A 21,080-nucleotide genomic window follows, 5' to 3' on the forward strand; every position below is an offset into this window, starting at 1 on the left:
TCCAACTTGTTCAGCAGAATGCATTAAATCCTGCAATTCTTTATTTTCAGCACAGTCAGGAATCAACATCATTTTCTGTTTAAGCAATCCAGTAATATGCTGCTGATACTTTAACATATGAAACTGGATGTTTAAGGCCCTAATGGCCAAAGTTGCAGAAGTGTATATCTTCTTACCCCATCTGTCCAGGGCCCTGGAATCTCTATCAGAGGGAATAGGGTTTTTGGCAGTAGTGGCCTTAATGCCTTTGGGCCCCTGTGAAATGGTCTCAGGATCTGCCGTAGGATTCTTAAAGATAAACTTGTGAGAGTCAGGAACTCTGTAATACCCGTCAGGTTTTCTGGGAGCTGGAGGCAAAGTGTCAGGGGCCAGGCTAGATTCCGAGAAGGCATCATCTACAATATCCAGTACAGGAGGGATAGCTAAAGGCCTGTGTTGAGGTAGGAGTAAGAATTCCCTAAGCCTTATTTTGGAATGAGAGTAATCCTGGCTTTCCCAGCAGAAATGCTCCCTAACAGTATGCAAAGTTTCACCAAAAGAGAAATCCTCTGGAGGGGAAGCAGAGGGAATGGAGTCCTCTGCATCAGAATCCTCATAGGTAGATAAGGGCAACTCCTGGTCATCAGAGATAACAGAAATATCAGAATCCTGATCAGAAGAATCAGAAGGAAAATCAAGTTCTAGGTCCCTTAAAGGGAGAAGGGTGGCTTCCCCTGATTAGAGTAATAAGGTCTTCAGCCATTCTTATCATTTGTTTTTTTAGGCATAGGGGCCTGACCATGCGGTCTGGGTGAAGAAGATGGCGTCGGTTTAATATGCAAGTCAGTAGGCCTGAATACACCCACAGAAGCCGGTGCCTGCACAGCGGCTCCGGACTCATCCAAGGTAGAGACATCCGCAGGTTCCACAGTCGAAGAAGCATCTCGCAGCATACCGGACTCCGAATGGGTCTCAGTAGGGGCCTGCAAATCTGAAGTAGAGGGTATCAGGGGCTGCAAAAGCGCCTCACTGAGTACCGGCGACTAGCTTAGGAGAAGCGCCGTCGGCAGCTTTGGACCTATGCGGTCTGTCTCTGTCTTTATCTTTGTGTTTTTGCGGAAGGTTAGTAGTCGGGTGGCTTACCAAAGCCATTTCTGGATAACTGAACTGAGTACCAAAATATTTAGATGCGAAAATGAACCAACGACGAATAGTTCGAGGTTTGAATAAGGCACAAAACCGACAGCGAGGTATGTCGTGGTCTGGGCCTAAGCAAGGAATGCAGTACGAATGAAAATCTTTATGAGGTATTTGCTTTCCACAAGAAATACAATTGTTAACTTTTACTGACATCAGTTTAGAGCAAGACAAAAGGTTCCCCAACGGGGTACTTAACTTAGTTGAAGACTTCGGATCTGAAACTCGAAAACGAAAATTTCAGGAGTCGGACGACTGGCACTTGTGAACTGCTTCTGCTTCGGGCACCGCACAGCAAGAAAGACTGATGTAATGGCGTTGGCTGCATGCTTTATACCCTTGACTACCTCACATCATGGAAGATGAGACAGCAACCGACGCAGGACCCAAGACTTTGATAATCAGGCCGACTGAGGCCTACCTGCAAGCAGATAACCCAAATGTAATGACTGCAACAGTGAAACACGAAGAACATCTGAAATGCTCCAGAAGTAACACCAGTGTTATGGAAAAAGGAAAATAATCTGTCATCCAAGGAAAGAACAAGGTATAGGGGGAAGGAGGGATAGATAGAATACTACAACATTGAAGAAAAGGACATCTAAGGTTATGGTACGGTTTTACACAAGTATTCTATGTCCTTCTATTCGAATGTTGCAGTATTCTTTACATATGGGAGAGTACCAAAGCTAAGGAGGAAACCTAGGTGGAGGAAGGAACTTTCTACAAAACCATGAAGAATGGCTCTAGGAAATCCAGTTCTAGACTTAGAAATACTATCCAGCTTGCAATGCTTTATGAAAGTATGAACAGAAGACCAAGTGGCAGCTTCCATAATGGTATTAGTATCCAAACCCTTAAAGCACACAACAGAGGATGCCACAGACCTAGTGGAGTGAGCCTTTACAGGAATAGGGAGAGTCTTATCATGAAACACATAACAAAAAGAAATAGCCTTAGAAATCCAAGACAAAATAGTCTGCTTAGAAACAGGCAAACCCAGAGCCATGGGGTGAAAGGAAACAAAAAGTTGATCAGATTTCCTGATAGCATTAGTTTTACCCCAATAAAACCTGAGTTGTTCTATGCACATCCAAGGTGTGCAAGATCCTCTCACTGGAGGATTGTGGAGAAGGGAAGATAGTTAGCAAGTGAGTAGACTGATTAAGAGACCACTCATTCACCACCTTCGGCATAAAAGAAGGATTAGTAGGCAAAGAGACTCCATCCTTATGAAAAACAAGAAAAGGTGGATAACCATCAACGCTTGAATCTCAGAAACCCTCCTAGCAGAGGTTAAAGCTAGTAAAATAACTGTTTTCCAGTTATAAAACTTTAAGGGAGTTGAAGTTGCAGGTTCAAAAGGGGTCACAGTTAGCTTATCTAAAACAAAATTTGAATCCTAAGAAGGTGGAACTGGTTTCCTGGGAGGATTAATGTAAAGGTCTCCTTTGAGAAAAAGTTTTACTTCCAGTCTAGAAGCTAAAGAAGAAAATGGCAGACAAGCAGAAATGGCTGACAAGTGAACTTTCACTGAGGAATAAGCCAAACCACTCAAGTAACTCACCCATGTGGAAAAGAACAACAGGGATATCCAGAGAAAATGGATCCAGACTATGTAAAAGACATCAAGTAGAAAATCTTTTCCATTTAGATACACAAGATCTTCTAGTATTGGGTTTTCTGGCCTCCTGCAGTACCCTAAGCACGTTCCCAGAAAAAAAGGTGCCTGAAAGGAATCAAAAGTTTATCACCCATAGAGTCAATTGTAGAGTTGACAGATGTGGATGAAGTAGGAATCCCTTTTCCTGTGTGAGAAGGTCCACTCTGTGAGGTAACTTGTGATGACTGCCCTTGGCTACATGCAGAAAAAGAGGGAACAAATGCTGTCTTGGACAAAAGGAAGTCACCAGCAAGACTTTTGGTTTGTTCTGCTGAATCTTGAACAGAACTTTTTGAATGAAAGGAAAGGTGGGAATTCATAAAGAAACATCCCCTTCCATGAGAAAGGCAGGGCGTCCACCTTCCAAACCAGAAGATCTGGGACTCTGGCACAAAAAGAGGAAAGTTGTTTGTTCAGAGGAGAGGCACAAAGATCCACTAGTGGAGTACCCACTGATGGACCAAGTCCAGAAACATCTATGTGAAGCATCCATTTGTGGGATTGAGTCATGGACGTACTTAGTGTGTCTGCCAAAACATTTTGAGTGGATGAATTGTAAACTGTTTGAAGAGTCACCTTGTACTGAACTGCCAAGTTCCAAGCCATCAGGGCCAACCTGCAAAGATATGACTTTGCCCCCCCCCCCCCCAATTTGTTTACATACCAGAGGACAGTGGTTTTGTCCGTAAACACTTTCAGAGGTCCTGGATGGAGGGATGGAAAGCCTGTACAGCCAGAATGACAGCCCTCATTTCTTCAATGCTAATATGCTCCTTCCTTTCAGAAGGACATCAGAGACCCTTGCACCATCTTTGAAGCAAAAGTTGCCCCCCAACCTGCGTCTGAGGCATCTGTGAAAAACTCTTGAATTGGTTGAACATGAAGAATAGGAAGGCCTGGATTCAGAGAAAATTGATGACTCTATCAAAGAAGTTCTGATTTTAGGCATGAGAGAAGAGGAAGTACAAAATGGGCATGCTGCATCCAAATAGATTTTAGATGCCATTGAAACTTCCACATGTGAAGTTTTGCCAGTGGCACCATATGTACTTTGGATGCCATAAACCCTAGTAGTCTTAGAAACTCCCTGGCAGTTAGAGATGGAAAAGAAAACAGTAGAAGTAGGAAGTGAGAGACAGAATCTTTTCTTGTGGAAGCAAAGCCATCATGAGATCTGTTCTTAGCCTGCACCCTAGAAAAATGTGATCCTGAGAAGGGAAAGAATTTTTTGAAATGTGTTATGAATCCCAACCTTTGCAGGAGAGAGATGGGAAACTACAGATTTTGAACTAACTGTTCTGGAAGAGGAGCAAGAAAAAGGAGATTGTCCAGGCATGGATACACTTGAATACCTCTGACACTGCAATAAGCAATCACAGGTGACAAATATTTTGTGAATACCCTTAGGGCAGTAGACAAATCAAAGAGCAAGTCAGAGAACTGAAAGTGCAAGGAAGTCACAGAGAAACGTAAAAATGTCCTGTAAAGAGGATGGATAGGAATGTGAAGGTAGGCATCCTTGATGTCCAGAGAGGCCATGTAGGCCTGATGAGGAATTAAAGGAAACAAGTCTGTAAAGACAGCATGCAAAAAGTTCAAACTTTTAGAAAAGTGTTTAAATGGGAAAGGTCCAGAATGGGCCTCCAAGGACCATCCCTTCTGGGCACAAGAAACATTCTTGAGTAAACCCCCCCTTCCCCTTTGGTCTACAACAACAGGCTGAATTGTCTCCTGAGCAACTAATTACTTTAGAATTTGTGGAAACAAATCCAACTGATTTGGAAAACTTTGAGGAGTGCCCCTGAAAGGAGAAAGGTTTTTTTTATAAAAAGTCATGAAATATTCATGTTGGATAATAGAGAGAACACAGGAATGCTGAGTTATACTGTCCAAGCTGAGAGAGAGATGGATCGACGAAGAGAAAGAGGAGTAAGATTTGGAAGTGGTTGGTAGTTACAGACTACCTGGCCTATCTGGAAAAGGCTGCTGAGAAGTGGGACCTCAATGTGTAGTCTTAGGCTGGATCTTCTAACAGTTTTCTTAGTTCTGGAAGAAGAAGATGGAAGTGTCTGTTTTCTAACTAGAGGTCTTAGAAGGAACATTTCTGTGTAATTTAGAGACAGGGGACACAAAAATGTGTTTCAAGTCCTGAAGTTATTTTCAACTTTTCTTGTAAAGAATTAAATAAAACTGCAGTTGCAGTACCAAACAGCATTGTTATCTAGAACAGTATCCACCAGTTTTGCTTTGTCATCTGGCAACGGTTGAAGCCTCAACCAAGAATACCTTCTAAGAACAAAACCAGAAGCAGCTATGCTAGATGATGCTTCTGCGGCATCATAACTGCATTTAATTGCATCTAGCCACTTGAGAGGAAGCTCCTGAAAGGGACATAACCTGATTTTTAATGTCAGAACATCTGGAAGCTCGGAAAGAGCTTGAGAGGAATGAGAAAGACGAGCCAAGGAATACCTAGACGTGTGTTTGACAGTTTATGGCTCACAGTGCTAAACTGGCAGAAGTGTAAACCTTCTACCAAAGTCTCCCCATCCTTTTGCTCTCCTTATCTGAAGGAAGAAGCTTAGAAGATGTAACAACCTACAGGATTTGTCAGTAGCAATGGATGCCAACATTGGATCAATTGAAGGACATTTGTAAAGAAATCTGCAATCATCAGGCACCTTATAAAATCTGTCAGGCCTTTTAGGAGCAGGAGCCTGTCAATCCGGGTCCTTAGAAGCAGAAAAGAAAGCATCCAAAAATGCTGGCAATACAGGTGGCACAGCAGAAGAAGAAGAACATTCCATTTGTAAAAGGTCATATTACCTTTTTGCACCTCAGAGACCTGAGAACAGTCCCATTTAAAGAATTCTCTCACCTTATTAATAATCTCCCCAAAAGGTACATCTTCCACTGGAGAATCAGCTCCATTGGATTCTTCCTTGGGGGAAGAATATTTTAAACGGGATGTAATTTGAGTTGACTATGCCAAGGACTCCTCATCAGATGAAGACTCATCTTCTGAGAACTCCTACTGCCTAGCCCTCCTAACAGGGAATGTAAAAGAGGGAACAGAAACAGCAGAAGGAGGTTTACTAAGACTAAGGTGAAGTAGAGGCAAGAAGATGCTTTGTTTTCTGTTTTTATTTAACATGCAACTCTGCATGATGGCAGATAGAAGGACCCAATGTAGGCCTGCCTTCAATGACCGACACTGGGACCCTCTTCCCTAAGTAGAGTGTGAGGTATGTCTCTGGATCCTTCCAACACAACAAGCTGTGGTTCTCCCCTTCTCTGTCCAAATGGACATCTGCACTGCCTCTGAGGATGTGCCTAGATCAGATTCTCTAATGGCTCCCGAAGTGGTACCTACAGAAGAACCAGACCCAACTTCCGAACGTACCTCCAGGTTTTCACTAACCTCAAGGGATACATCGACGGAAAGAGGCACAGTGAAGGGGATTCATGCCTAGGCTTACTGACCTTCCTCTTCAAAGTTGGTTCAGCCGAAGGACCCACAGAACCCTCCATAACATCCTTAGCTAATCTTTTCAAACCCTGGTTCCCTAAGTATAAGCTCAAAGCTGAAAGATTGCTTCACAAGGTTTTTGGGACAATGACCTGACAAATAGCACAGGAGCCGTGGTTGTGATTAGAGTCTAGATAAAACAGCCAAAGATCGTGGCTGTTCTTATGTGGAATTTGCCTTCCACATCTACATTTGCCCTTCCTAGATGACATGAACTAAACAGAAAAGGCAGTAGCAATATAAAAATTGAACCCCAACAAGGCACTTATCTGGAAGCAGCAAATGGAAACAAGCAGCAGACTGACTTATGAGCCAAGGGTTCCAAATGGCAGCAGAGAAGTTCTGAAGATTGTACATATGGACATCCTTTTATGGCTGATGTTTGACAAGCCATATGTATGACATCCCATGTACTTGCAGTAACTGAAAGCTATTTTATGCTGGCTGGACGCAGGGTCACTTGGGGTGGAGTATACCCATATGTAAAGAATACTGCAACATTAAAATAGAACATCAGCAGTATCACAAGACCCAGAACTAAGACCACAACCATACCAGTAAAAAAAAAAAAATCACTAATCATATCCTCTTTGACAGTGAATAACTTTGAAACTATTTTCTTAACATTCCTATACTTCAAAACTAAGATTAAGGGGCAAAATGTTATCAGCACGGTGAAAAAAGATCAAAGTAAAAAAATGTAAAAGGAGATATAAAAAAGATACTTACACCTCCATAATATGAGTAGATCTATTTTGTTAATGCCTTGCTGACACAGGACTAAATTAGTAGTAACGGAAATTTTTAAACTACAAAACATTTGTTCCATTTTACTAAACAAAAATGAAAAATATAAAGTGCACAAACGACATCTAAACAAAAGAAAAAAGGGGGAAAGAGTTCAATCTTGTATGACTGAATCACAAGGTCCAAATTCAGACTCTCAAAATTAAAGTCTAATAGCCAGATAAATGATTCAGACCAGGACAAGTAACCAGACAGCTGCCTCAGATGACCAAAAGGTCATTTTATAAGCAATTATAAAATTCACTCAGGATGTAACAGCATTTCAGTCTGAAACATCTCCAAGACAGGAGAATTACTGCGTCAAAAATATGGTAATGCCCAACAGTGACACTGTTCTTAGAACATACAAGATAGTGTTTGATATCATTTTTCATTTTGCAGAATTAAAGGCTAAGGGTTAAACTAGACTATCAAGAGAACAGGGCAAGAATAATAATTATCAGAATCATTATAATAAAAGTGTTTTTTTAAAGCTTGTAATGTAGGTAATCATGTACCAATGTTATTTAAGTAGCAGGAAGTGTTTGAAACTTTTGTATTCTAAAGAAGTCTTGCAAAGACGAAAGTGCTTAATACAGAGGAGTTTGCACATGTGCTGGTATCTGGTGTCATTTTTAGTCACTTGCTGAAGCTTCACCGAGTTTTTGTGGTGGAATAATTATAAGAATATTTCAGTTCCCAGAAGACAGGGAGGGAGCACGCACAAGTTTCTCAATTCCTAAGCCCTGTTTATACTTTGAATAGACTCGTGTCTAGAATAACAATTGGAGAAAGCTTACTGATTGAATCAAAAACACAACAAATAAAATGTAATTCTGACAGTATCAAAGCTGCATGGGACAAAAAAAAATGTTTACTTACAAAGGCAAGTTTTTTTTTTTTTTTTTTTTTAGGATAATGATTTCTCGATTTTGGTTACAAAGCAGTAATTGTAGTTCTGGTCACTAATCAACATTTAGTTAATTTTACTTAAAAGGTAAGTAAACAGGACTACTTGGGCTATTTTCTGTCATAACCTAGTTATAATAAAAGTTTGTCAAAAGAAGAACATATGTACAATACAACATTAGTATCACGTTAATACAGTATTAATACTTATTTAACCAAATACTGCTGGAGATCCTTTTATAGATCTTTGTACCCTCACATGAATCTGGTAGACAAACAATACCATTAGAAGAAAGATAACTGGGAAAAAGTCCAGCCACATTGCCACTGTTGGTAATGTAGAGGCAGAATGCCCTGACTACAGCCCAAGTGACCTAAATGCAATCATCAGTTTGGGCACTTGATAGTGCTGTCAAAAAGGATGCATGGACCTATCCCTGCATGGGGGGGGGGGGGGGGGGTAGCCAGCTGTACACACTTCCACTAACCCTCACAGGAGAGGTAGCAATGCAAAAGCGCAGCCTGGAGGCAAGCAATAAGATTAGCAAGCCATCGATGAGTAGTACTTTTCATAGTAACTTTGCAAAGAAATGCCATCTTAAACAGGAAGGCACTGTGATACAATTCGGTCATCCTCACACACACAAAGTAAAGTTAGGCCATTCAAAAAAATGCTCTCATGGCCAGAATGCCAATGAGAACGCAAAGTACAATCATAGCTGCTGACCTATTTCAGCCCAAACTCCTCCTAACATACTAATATGCTCCAAAAGTTCCCCCTCATAAAGCACTTGCATCGGCTCTAAATGGAATCCCCAGAAGAGAGGAAAGAATGGGCACTGCCCTATCAAGGGGAGGGCTTGATGGTCAAACAGGCACCGGGGGGGGGGGGACAGAAAAAAGCCCAGAAATCTTTGAAACAGACCTCCTTATTCAGAAAAGCTTTTTAGGACTTTACCAGATAAAGGAAGGATTGACAGAAGTTTAATTTTGAATGGGAGTGAATTTTATTTTCTTAAATGGTCGTGCCTTCGTTGAAGGTTGAGTGTCGAGCTGGCACCTCAGCGTTTCGTAAAAATCTACTGCCAATCATTAGCGGACCGGAGTTCCGCTGTGGCGACCCCTTACCGGGAAAAGCTGAAAAACAAACAAACTTATTTACATTGTTCACTGGCCAAGCTGACTAGTCTAGTGACCTGTTTCAGGCATGTCCTGGGCCACAGGCAGTATACAATCTGAATAATTATTTAAACAGAAGAAACTATTAATAATGAATAACATGGGTAATCTTAACTTTGGGTCAGACAATCCCCTGTGTGTGCAGCTGTCTATTTGAGACAACTGTTCCTATTAGGAGGGTTAAACTTCATTATTTGAAGACATACATTGTTTTGTGTGCCTGCATTAACTTAATAGGTTCTGGGGTGTGTTAATTTTTGTCCGAGGGTTTTCATTAAAACAAAAAGTCTTGTAAAATGTGATATAGGTTTAAATGGAGAGGACAAGAAACAATTGTATAAAACATCAACCTGCCAAACATTAGTGGGTGCAAGTAACATAAAAGCTGGAAACAGACATCTAAAAAAGCTGTCACATATAATAAGTGAGAATAATAATCTATCATAATGGTGACACTTTTCAATATTATCTTGGAACGTAAATAGTCTCACAGGTACCGACAAAAAGGAAAAAGTACTGACTTATACTATGAAATGCATACTGCAAACAGCAATGCTACAGGAGACGCATTTGGAAATAAGTAAGCATGTGAATTTGATAGAGAAATTATTTCAGGATGGATATTCAGCACAGTATCAGGGGCAAGGGAAAAGAAAAGTACTTGTACTAATTGCTAGAGGAGCTTCAATAGTGATAGAAGAGGAATAAAAATAATGATATCTTTGTGATAGTAATGGGCTACTGGCAAGGAAGGAGGATTATACTAGCATGTATTATTATTCTAGCTAAAACTGCTAGCATGGAGCTTTAAAACTTTTGGGAGAAATAACCATTTTTCAGCAGGGAAAAAGAAGTTATGTGCTCACCATAATGTTCCATGTGAGTTGTTTATCTTGCCTTTATTCTCACTGATGGGTTTGGAGCCAATCCTCGGCTCCGACACGGCCGATAGCAAAGCTCAAGGTTTGCCAGTAGCTCGATACCAAACCCCTTATCCCATGATGCACTGCTGGAATTACCTCAGATCTTGTTTGCTGCGTGTATATATATATATATATATATATATATATATATATATATATATATATATATACCCCTGTAAGGGGAGCACTCCCCAAGAAGGAAGAAGTAGTATTGAACAACCAGGATGATACTAGCCTCTAGGTCAACTGTCAGCCAGGAGGGGGAAGGAAGGAAGGACATGAGAATAAAGGCGAGATAAACAACTCACATGGAACGTTATGGTGAGTACATAACTTCTTTATGTGAAGTTGTTAAATCTCGCCGTTTATTCTCACTGTTGGGTAGCGTCCCTAGCACCCGCAATCCTGGGTGGCTCACGGGAGTACATTTTTCAGGACCGTGGAACCAAAAGAAGACCTGTCCCTGGAAGCCTTTGTAATGAGTGATAAAGGTATGAGGCTTAGACCAAGTGGCTGCAGCGCAAATGTTGTCAAGGGGCAATTTAGCTTGAAAGGCAGAAGACGTAGAAATGGCTCTGGTTGAATGAGCCTTTGCTTTGTGTGGCAAAGGTATGTTAGCATTTGCATGAACAAATGAGATACAATCCGTGGTCTACCTTTTCTGGCCTCCGAAAAGGATACAAAGAGTTGATCTGATTTTCTAATATCCTTAGTTCTATCAAGATAAAATCTGAGCTGTCTGTGTACGTCAAGTTTGTGCAGCATGTATTTCAATTTGTTGGAGTGGTTGGGAAAAAAGACTGGCAACTCAATGACCTGATTGATATTGGACTCAGAACAGACTTTAGGCAAAAAGGTGAGGTTTGTTCTGAGAGATACTCTATCAGCATGGAAAATCATATAAGGAGGTCTAATAGATAATGCTTGAAGTTCTGACACTCTGCAGGCAGAAGTAATGGCCACTAGAAAAATAGTTTTCCAGGACAAAAATTTCAGATCACAAGATGATGCTGGTTCGAAGAGGGGAAGAATTATTTGAGACAGCATAAAATTCAAATTCCAGGTAGAATAAGGGATTTTGACAGGAGGTCTCATGTGAAAAACACCTTTGAGAAAAACCTTAGATAACTTATGGGCCATAATATTTAACCCATCGAATCGAAGGTGGAAATTTGATATGGCGGCTAACTGAACCCGGACTGTGGCAGCTGCTGTTCCTTCCTTAAAAATCATTGTCAAAAACTCTGAAATGGTTGACAAAGGAGCTCGGAAAGGGTCAATGTTTTGTATACTGGCCCAAACAGAGAACCTTTTCCACTTACTGCGATATAGTTTTCTGGTGGATGGCTTATGAGAAGACAATAGAATTTGTCTTGTGTCATCTGAGAGTGAATGAAGCCTGTCTATTTGGGGAAGTGGATCAGCCAAGCAGTCAGGTTTAGAGACTGCAATGAAGGATGGAGGTCCCCTGACAGGTGTGTCAGAAGGTCTGGAACTGGGTCCAGGATCCATGGATCCTCCAGCAGATGATGGTGAAGAAAAGGGAACCAAATCTGTTGACACCAATGGGGGGCTATGAAGATAACAGTCCTTCCCAGTGATTTTGCTTTCTGTAAAAACCTGGGTATCAATGGAATTGGTGGGAATGCATATAGGAGACCCAGAGGACAACCGTGTATGAGTGCGTCTCTCAGATGGTGCCCCGGAGGTGGTATTAGGGCAAAGTAGCTTCTGCATTTGGTATTGATGTGACTGGCAAAGAGGTCGCAGCAAGGCTGGCCCCATTTGCGGATAATCAAGTCCGCAACGTGTTGGTTGAGAGACCACTTGTGAGGCAACAGGATTGCCCTGCTCAACTTGTCCGCTATCACGTTGATTTCCCCGGGATGTGCGTTGCTAACAGAAAACGCTGGGTTGGCACAGCCCATTGCCATACCCTGAGAGCTTCTCGACAGAGGGGATAAGACTTGGTTCCGCCCTGTTTGTTCAAGTACCAGACCACTGACATGTTGTCCATCTGAACTGCAATTGTCCCTAGAGGAAGAGAGTCCTGGAAGTACTGCAATGCCAGAAGTACTGCTCTCAACTCCAGTACATTGATATGCAGATGTGACTCTTGATCCGTCCATGTGCCTTAGGCAGTCTTTCCCTGAAAATGCCCCCCCCCCTATCAGGAAATCATCCGTGGTCACAGTGGCTACAGGGGGGCACAAAGGGTCTTCCTATTGTGACATGAAGAGACGTCAACCACCGCCGAACGTCTCTCTTGCAAGAATTTGTGATGAGAATCATATGGCTCATTGGTAATTTCTGGTAAGACCATTGAGCGAACAGGAGCCATTGAAGAATTTGCATATGCATCCTTGCGAGTGGAATGGCTAGAATTGCTGCCACCATCAAACCTAGTACCTTCAAGACCTCTGCAGCTGTAGCTCTGTTCTTTGACACTAATGAGTTGACATGTTGGTGAAGAAATGAGACTCTTTCAACTGGAAGACATAGAGTGGTGGTTGAGGTATCTAACTCTGTCCTATAAAGATGGTATGCTGCGATGGCGACAAGGCAGACTTTTCAAAGTTGACTGTAATACCTAAGTGGTGGCAGAGTGTCAGAGTAGATTGTGTTGCCTGAATCAATTGATGCCTGGTAGTAGCGGTGAGGAGCCAATCATCTAGATATGGAAACACCTGGAATCCTAGATGCCTCAGGTGAGCCGTGACCACTGCCATGCATTTGGTGAACACTCTGGGGGCTGTAGTGAGACCAAAGGGCAGGGCTCGAAACTGGTAGTGATTGGCTCCCAGCCGGAAACGCAGGTGATCTCTGGAGCATCTGTCCATCTTTATGTGGTAGTATGCGTCCTTGAGATCGATGGAGCACATCCAATCACCTTTCCCTAGAAAAGGAAGAATGGCCTGAAGCGTGACCATTCGGAACTTCTCGCTGAGGACATCCAAGTAGATGGAACCGATAACACCGGTGCAGGTCTAGGCTCCACAGGCTCAACAACCATCAGGTCAGGCTCCTTCGGCTCCAAAAGTCCAGTGCGGCTTGGAGGAGGAGTAGTCAAGTCCGGGTTAATGGTCTTCGGCTCTGATGAAGGCATCGGAGTTAACAATTTGGCAAGGCCTGGTGCCTGTAAAAGCTTCTGCACCAACCGGTCCATATCCAGATCTGAGAGGCTGACAGAAGACTTCGAGAAGTGCACTGAGGGTGCTGACTGGAGCAGAGGAGATGAGGGAATCTCAGAAACTGGCTCCAAAGCAGTGAGCTGGCTCCGAACAGAAGGGACACTTGGTTCCGAGGACAGTGGAACCCATGACCCTACACCCTCCACTTTTTTAGCCTTTTTCGATGCTTTTGAGTCACCTGAAGACTTGGAAGATTTTGAGGATCTACTAGCACCATCCTTGTCACCCAGTGCTTTGGAGAAAGGGTACTGAAGTAAACCCTTATCCACTAATTTCCTCCTTCTCTCTAAAAGTACCCTGGAAGAGGAGGAGTGACAGATACTACAAGAGTCTTGAAGGTGTTTAGCCCCCAGACAATAAACACATTGAACATGCCTGTCAGTGACTGACATTTTTTGTCCATAATCCAGACATTTTTGAAGCCAGATTTAGGATATGGCTTCTCTTTCTTGTCCGACATCTCTATTATCAATTTAAACAATTTTAAACAATTGAAACAACACACTCAAGAAATTATCTACCAAAGTACTCCTAAGAATGTGGTTAAATACAAGGCCAACTCTTAGGCCAACACTACAGAAAAACACAAGCCAACACAGGGCACTTATCTAAAACTAAGTCTAAATCTAAAACTATACAGATTATATATATATATATATATATATATATATATATATATATATATATATATATATATATATATATATATATACACACACACACTATCCTATCAAGAAAGTCAAGAAAAAAAGTTTTTATTAATATTGGTCCGAGCTATCTGGAACACCGAGATCTGTGCCGAGGCAAACTAGATCTGGGGTAATTCCAGCAGTGCATCATGGGATAAGGGGCTTGGTCTCGAGCTACTGGCAAATCTTGAGCTTTGCTGTCGGCCGTGTCGGAGCCAAGGATCGGTTCCGAACCCATCAGTGAGAATAAACGGCGAGATTTAACAACTTCACATTATTACTTACAGGTGGGGGATGGAATTTGACTTGCAACAGTGATGATGTATCTGTAGCTTAGAAGGGAAGAAAACATAACAGAAGAGGGTAGATTTCTGAAGAAATTTCTGAAAATATTTAGTATGGATGGATGTGAATTCAGCTGTAGGAATGCGAAGAGAATTTACATATTATTCCCCAAGGTACAATAGCTGGGCTAGACTAGACAGAAATTATATTTCACAGTATCATGTGCATTTGAGAGCTTTGACACACATCCAATAACTATTTCAGATCACGTGCCAATAATAACCAAGATAAAAATGAAGGGTAATGAAGTAAAAATGAGATACTTGCACTTCCTCACCTATCTATTATAAAAAGAGGAATTTAAGGAATGGGTAGTGGAAATTCTTTTTTGAGTTATTAAAGAAGACAAAGTTCTTCAGAAGTTACACTTAGTGAGATAAAATGAAAGTGTTATTTAAAAATGGTAGAAGTAAAAGAAAAAGAGATATTGTTAACAATAGGGCGGCGCAGTGATGCAGCGGTTAAATGCTGTCGCCTCACAGCAAGAGGTTCTCTGGTTCAATTCTTGGCCGGGGTGCCTTCTGTGCGGAGTTTGCATGTTCTACCTGCGTTCGCGTGGGTTTCCTCCGGGTACTCCGGTTTCCTCCCACATTCTAAAGGCATGCGTTTGGAGCATTTCTCCCCGGGCCTCCGCTGAAAACATGATCTGTGGAACCTAGTCGGACTTTCCCGGTCAACAAATGTTAAATAAAATAAAAAAATAAATGAAAAGTAATAAGAATTGTTTAGAGGGGCTGACAAAGATTAAAGTATTATAGTAAAAACAAAAAAACTCTGAGAATAAATAATCAATTAAAACAAAACTTCATTAGCTTAAAAGAAAAGAAAATAACACTCGAGGCAGGTCCGGTTTTTAGTGCTTTCATTCTTTAATGATTGCAAGAAAGATTAAAGTATTGCAGAATAAGGGAAATCTCAACAGAACAAGAAGAGGTGCAACTGCAGAGTACAAAAGCGAATGTAAGGAAGCACCTGAATAATATGTAGGAGTTTAAAATGAGTGCTGTAAAGCAACTGTTTTTTGATAACTCCAGAGCACAAAAGCTTTTAGCACAATGACTTGGGCTACAGAAAATAGAAAGGGTTATTGCCAAACTAATGGATCCTATAACAAGAAAGATAACCAGAGATCCTGCAGCAATATTAGAGATATTTTGAAAATGTTATGAAAATGTGTATAAAGCAAAAAAAATGGCAATCAAGAAAAATCAAAAATGGAAATATTTATGGAAGACTTAAATATGCCACGGTCAGGTAGATAAGACTCGACAATGAACAGTTCAGACATTAGGAGAGGAGGTAAAAACGGTTATATAGAACCAATTTGCAGTAAAGTCTCCAGTAATAGACAGTATTCCAGTCATCTGAAAGATTAACTTTAGGTCTTTGTGAAAATAGTGTTTGGTTAAGTTGAGGAAGGTAGAGCATTTACTTATTTATTATTTGTTTGTTTGCTGTTTGTATTTGTTAAATGGGGTAGAGCACTGTTCTCCATGGACACTTTTAAGATTCATCTTAGGAGCATTGTCTGATTAAGTGAATTGCTCAGAGTCACGCATTTAAGTCAATAGAGGCTGAGGGAGTCAAATGCTGAACCACCAGACCACAGGAAGCATGTCATTAATAGCACCTTAATCCTCTGCACCAACAACAGAGGTGGTTGACCTGTAGATGACCTTAGACTTCAGTGGTGGGCAACAGTATAGGTAAATTATTTTATAAGTACGAGAATGTAGTAGCAGTTCAGCACAGACTTTTACAGGGAGCCAGTTTGATCTGCTAAGTGTTGTACAGTGGTGCTCTCTGGGCTATGAAAGAGACAGGAAGTGACAAATTTTACTTGAAGCTGTTTGTGCCATATTAACATTGCAGGAGGAGTTTACAGCTATAATAGACAGGCAGTAATCTAATTAAGGGATCAGCATACCTTTTATACAATACTTCTTGCTTCTACGGTTAGAAAGTTGGTGAATCTGTACTTTATTTTTAAGTATCTAATACATTGTGTAAGCTACTAGCTCACTGTGTGGTGGTGTTTTTTATTCTCCTCACAGAACATTACCTGATGGCTTCTCTACATTTAACCACTTGGCCCATTTGTTTTGGCAACGTGGGGACTAGGTATTATAAAATGCCCCAAGGCCAATTTGTTTCTTGGTGGCAATCGCCATAAGTTCTCCATTCCCTAGTAAAAGTCAATCTGTAAAGATCAGGCCAGCTTGCTGGTACTGCAGAACAGCCCACCCTCTCCCCCTGGGAGCACCTTTCTCCTCCTCCTCTGCAGTGGATATTCCAAGCCTATGAACTCTACCTTCTAAGAAGAAGCATGCCTCTGCATACTTGTTTCCCTTCAACTACTTCATGCAAATGCACTATGACAGTAAGACCATGGCCAGCTCAGAACTCCACTGGCCGAACCCCTATTGTTCCCACTGGGTATCATTCATGTGGTGAGCCACAGCAGCCTTCTTACCCCCAAGATGGGAGAGCAGCAGAAGACACTCACTTCCATGATCCCTGATGAGCTCCTACAGCTCCAGAGTTGCTAGTCAAACTTGGGTTTCCTGCACCACTGTTTGGGATATATTGCTCTGTGCCATGGAGCTGTACGGTGTTAAAAGTTCTGATCAGACCTAAGCCTAATTATGTCTGCTAGAGAGTTACTTATATGTTTTATTGGTTAAAGTGAACAAGATGTAGAATATTGTTGGAAACCAACAATTACAGTAGTTAACTTAGAAAATCTGATTACTATTTTTTTTTTCATCATCTAGTAGCCAGTTCCTTAATAAGATGGCATTAGTAATCAGTAACTTAATGAGATGGCATTGTAATGTTTTTGTTAGATTTGATACAAATTAGATCATTCATTTTGAGAATCATGTTTAAATTAGAAAGGTCTATTTGCAGGCTTGTTCAAAAAAAGTGAGAACAGAAGTGGACCTAGAATTGATCTATGGGGCACACCCGTTTTAAATGAGTGCAAGAGAAGTGCTGGTTATGGAGAACTCTAAATACCTTGTTGGAAAGGCTCTAGAATGAGAAAATCTCTAGAACATGAAGCCAATGAATCTAGGGAATGTCAACTAATTTAGTACTGGTTGCACATAACTGCATTGCACCAGTGAATCCTCTGAGTTTTAGCATTTTGAGAAGTGACCCACAAGGATATTGACTAATTAAATTAAAAGATCAATGTACATATTAGGAGTTTTTATCTCCAGATCTTCAATGATGGGAAGCCAGAGTAACTGATGATGCTAACTTACTGCACCCTTGGAAATGAAATCTGGAAGCCAGAGTAACTGATGATGCTGGCTTGCTGCACTCTTGGAAGTGAAATCTGGAAATTTTAACTTGCGCTGCCTCAATTTAAGCTGTTTGCAGCAGTAGCTGCTATAAGTAGTAGTGTATTTTCCAGTGCAGGGAATGGAATGCCTTTCATTCAATGTGCCACTTGCCTCTTTTGTTAGTAGGTTTGCAATTCTGTAGTAGCTTGAAAGTACCAAAAAATCTTATATTCTGTTTTGTAAATACAATGTGAAAAAAAACAGTGCAAGATCAAACTGCATCCCTAAATATTTAAACATCTGCACTGAACCTGTGAAGGCCTCTATGTGGACAGGCAGTGCAACAGATTTTTTTTTAAATCAAGTTGAGATGCCTTGGGGGTCTCTAACAGAATGGGTATGGTTTTAACATGATTTACCTAGAGGCCTACTTGATGGACAGAATGGTACAATTGTCAAGGTTTAATAGCCTAGTGCTTATCTCTTAAGGTGGAAGGATACAGATGCAGATGCAAAAGTGAGAATGTTGCAGGGATTGTGCTGACCAATTAATATATTCAACATCTCTCTGCATCAAGGCACAGTACCCAAGTGTTTCAAGAATACAATCATTATACCACTGCCCAAAAAGTCTCCACCCTCAAGCCTAAATGACTACTGCCCAGTAGCTCTCACCTTTGCAGTAATGAAGTGCTTTGAGAGATTGGTCAAACACTACTTAACATCAAGTCTTTTTGCAACACTGGACCCACTCCAATTCGCTTATAGATCAAATTGCTCTACAGCAGATGCCATCTCACTGGCACTTCACTTATCCTTAGCACACTTGGAGAACAAAAACTGCTATGTCTGCATGTTATTTACTGACTTCAACTCGGCCTTCAACACGGTTATCTCCCAACATCTGATTGAGAAACTGATCCATCTGGGTGTTAGCACTCCTTTATGCAACTGGATTCTGGACCTTCTTACTGACAGACCACAAAAGGTATCCATAAGCAACAACACCTCGAAGAGCATCGCACTGAACACTGGAGTACCTCAAGGATGTGTTCTGAGTTCCCTGCTGTTCACCATGCGGACACATGACTGCATCACTAGGTAAAACACAAACCACATTATTAAGTTTGCAGATGATACTACGATGGTGGGTCTCATTAGCAAGGACAACGAAAAATCATACAGAAAGGAAGTGAATGAACTGATTGTCTGGTGTGATAACCTGGCTCTCAATGTGAATAAACAAAGGAGATTTTAGGAAGAGACACAATGCTCATTCTCCACTCAATCACTGGAGAAACAGTGGAAAGGGTGAAAAGCACCAAGTTCCAGGGGGTGCATATCGCTGAATATTTGTCTTGGTTAATAAACACTAATCACATTGTCAAGAAGGAGCAAAAGCATCTACACTTTCTAAGAAAGTTGAAGAGAGTCAAACTACCACTTTCAGTTCTCACAACCTTCTACAGGGGTAGCATCGAAAGCAGCCTGACTAGTAATCTCTCGGTGTGGTATGGAAACTGCTTGGTTTCAGATCACAAATCTCTTCAGAGGGTGGTGAAAGTGGCGGAGAGAATTATCATGTCCACGTTCCCATCTATCCAGGACTTGCACTCTGCTCTGTGCCTCAGCAGAGCCATGAAAATAGTTAAAGACTGCACTCACCCTGCCCATGCTCTGTTCTCATGTTTGTCTTCAGGCAGGAGATACCGTAGCTTACATTGCAAAACTACCAGATTTAATAGAAGCTTTTTATCCTCAAGCAATCAGACTTCTGAACTCCAGTAATAACATACATTATGCTAGTCATGGAGGTCTGGAATTACAATGCTGAAGTAATTCACACACACATGCAAAAACTCTATGAAAGTAAAATCTTATACCGTATGTGCAATATTAATGATGCCAAGTTAACATTCTGTGCAATATGCCAAGTTAGCATTCCATGCAATTTGAAATCTGTCTGATTTTGATCTGTGCAATATTGTGGGTACTGTAAGTGGAATAGTCTTGGTGCAAGACCTCTCAACCTCTTAGAGCAAAAAATCTGGACAAAGTCTAAAATGATGGGGGGACAAATAAGGACATATTTTAAATATTGCTCTTACAAACTTAGAAAGTTATTAGAATAATAGGTTTTGCATTAGCATGAATTTTCTGAAGGATGTGGAGTCTTAAACTCAAATGTCTGTCATTATTTAATGATTTCAATCCTCAGCTATTTGCCAGAAAAGTACAGATTTTAGGAGGAACACACCAAAAATATGTGGGAAAAATCTGGGCATTCTGCGAAAATCTGTACAGTTGAGAGTCACTTCATGTCATTGTACTTGTTACTGCACTGCATAAATGTCTTACTGTTGTTATTGTTAGATTAGAATTAGTATGTGTGTTATTGTTGTATCAATATTATCAGTATATGTTGTATGCACACTGAGTTCGAAGTAATGCAAATTAATCCAGCTGCACTGTTGTGCAGTCTGAATGACCAAGTTCACTTTGACTTTTTTTTTTACTTTTGTTATATATACATATATATATAGACAAAATGGCTGAAAGGTACAAAAACTGCTGGAAAAAAAAATACAAGCTAACTCAGAGTTATGTATGACTAACCTGGAACCTTTGCTAGCACATTAAATGCCACCTGCCTTATCATAGGGTTGGTGAAAGAGTAAAACAGCAGTAGTACTATTAGTGTGTCCCTTCCTGAATCCATGTTACTAGCAAGCAGGTTACCAGTTTTAAAGGGAGTTGTACTGCAACAGCCTTTTCCACTGCACTGACAAGCCATATCAGTTAATAAGATGTGTCTGCAGGATTCTGGGAAGTGAACAACATTTGCTTAAGACCTCTTTTTCAGTGGAGGTCTGGGGAGAAATATTTACATTTACTGTTAATGTGAAGCTTAAGTGACATTGTGGTACAAAGTACAAATACTGACAGATTCAAAAATACATAATCTTGAAACTAACATACAAAATCAAAGGTAAAAGACAATGGTAAAGCCAGATGGCGAAAAAGTTTTGCACATTAAAATCCTGAATAAAACTGCATAGTAAAAAGTGTTTGATGAAACATTCTAAGATACAAATCATATCAAGAGAGATGTATGCATTTTTGTGCAGCAGACGCTTAAAAGAGAAAAAGCAAGGGAAAGAAAGGAGTTGTGGCGTGGGGGATGGGTGGATGCAGGAGGAGGGTATGATTAAAACATTAGAGGATGAGTTTAGATTCTTAGGATAGAAGCATTAGAGGTGAGAAAGAAAGAGTGAAAGTGGGTATAGGTTCATAGGTAGGTACTTGGCTATCGGCCCAAGGGCCTAAGTAAACCTAGCCAACAAAGTTCCCTGGCTTACACCAACCCAAGAAAGTTAATTTCCTGTGCCCCTGTCGAGCA

The 21,080-nt window shown here is 40.9% G+C and overlaps 1 protein-coding gene across 1 annotated transcript in view; it reads right to left on the bottom strand.

Annotated features, from left to right (window-relative positions):
- Positions 1–21,080, bottom strand: part of ECPAS (Ecm29 proteasome adaptor and scaffold) — a 2,158,898-nt gene that overhangs the window by 140,725 nt on the left and 1,997,093 nt on the right. The gene's annotated exons all lie outside the window — the stretch shown is intronic.

Source organism: Protopterus annectens, chromosome 2.part0 (genome assembly GCF_019279795.1).
Source record: "Protopterus annectens isolate FY-2018-M chromosome 2.part0, PAN1.0, whole genome shotgun sequence".
Taxonomy (NCBI): Eukaryota; Metazoa; Chordata; order Ceratodontiformes; family Protopteridae; genus Protopterus; species Protopterus annectens.